Here is a 1,381-nt window from a genome sequence, read left to right on the forward strand (position 1 = left end):
TCATTTAAAAATAAAGATAAAATATGTCAACTATTCATCAACAAGTCAACAACTCAATACGTGTGGCATGTAAACACAATGAAATGTTCTACATCAGTGAATACAAATAAACTATGATAACCCACAGCAATGTGGAATCGTTTTAGAAATAAAGTGTTGAGTAAAAAAAAAAAAACAAGTCCCAGAAGGTTACAGAAAGCATAGTAAATTTTAACAAACCCCAAAGCAATAAAAACTAAATAATATGATATTTAGGAATGTACATAAATACTAATTTTTAAAATGTGAGGTTCTAATAAACACTAATTCTAGATAGAGGTTATATTTGCAAGGGAGACAAGGGTATAGGACATGACAGGTGCACGTAATAGATAGAAAATACTGGTTATCTTCTAGTTCACGAGTTATAATATGGATTTACAATTGCTTATTTTACATTATGCTTATAACTTACTACATATTTTATATATTTTTTGTAAATTTAATATTGTATTTTGAATATGTTGAAGTAAAAATATAATGCAGAATATCTCAAAACACCTTGGCTGTGATAGAGAGAGACAAAAGAAGAAAAGATGGAAAAAGCCAAGAGATAAAACGACAAAAGATTGTTTTATAAAAGGAGTGATCGTCAGTGAGAGATTTCTGGGTTCATCAAAGTGGACTGTTAGAGATCTCGCCTGGACCCAGCAGGCACATCAGATTCCTTCCCCCGAGTCCCCCTTGCAGGTTCCTCTGATTGGACTATAAATTATTCTCTCCTTCTTTTGTTCTAGATCTGAATATGTACATGATTATAAAATATTAAAAATAAACTTAAATTTTAGCATTATAACTTTGTTTATAGGACCATGTTCTCTACTTATCAGATAATTTTTTTTTACTGCAGTATTAATATCTAGCATAATTCTTTTTTTTTCTTTTTAGATGAGGCAACCCTTTGTTGACCTCACAGATTGCAAGGACCTTGTCAGCTTACAATTCCTTATTTTTTTTTTTAATTTTTTATGCCTACAGCACCTGGTCTTCCTAGGTGGTCTCCCATCCAAGTACTAACCAGGCCTGACACTGCTTAGCTTCCAAGATCAGACAGGATCAGGCTTGTTCAGGGTGGCATGGCCGTAGACTTCTAGCATAATTCTTGAAACATACTACAAGTTTTTAAAAATCTGTTAAACTGATAAACTCATAGAAACATAGTGAAATGGTGGTTGTCAGTGTCTGGGAGATAGGGAAATAGGAAGAGTTTGGTGAAAGGGTACAAACTTTCAGTTACAAGGTGAATAAGGTCTGAAGACCTAATGTATTTAACACGATGACTATAGCTCATAACAGTGTATTGTATAATTGAAATTGCTGAGAGAATAGAACTTAAATGTTC

At 32.6% G+C, this 1,381-nt stretch overlaps 1 pseudogene; it reads right to left on the reverse strand.

Annotated features, from left to right (window-relative positions):
- Nucleotides 1-1,008: 1,008 nt before the first annotated feature.
- On the reverse strand, nucleotides 1,009-1,127 carry LOC112476935 (annotated as a pseudogene).
- Between the last annotated feature and the right edge of the window lie 254 nt (nucleotides 1,128-1,381).

The sequence above is a fragment of the Pteropus alecto genome, unplaced genomic scaffold (assembly GCF_000325575.1).
Source record: "Pteropus alecto unplaced genomic scaffold, ASM32557v1 scaffold81, whole genome shotgun sequence".
In the NCBI taxonomy this organism is placed as follows: domain Eukaryota; kingdom Metazoa; phylum Chordata; class Mammalia; order Chiroptera; family Pteropodidae; genus Pteropus; species Pteropus alecto.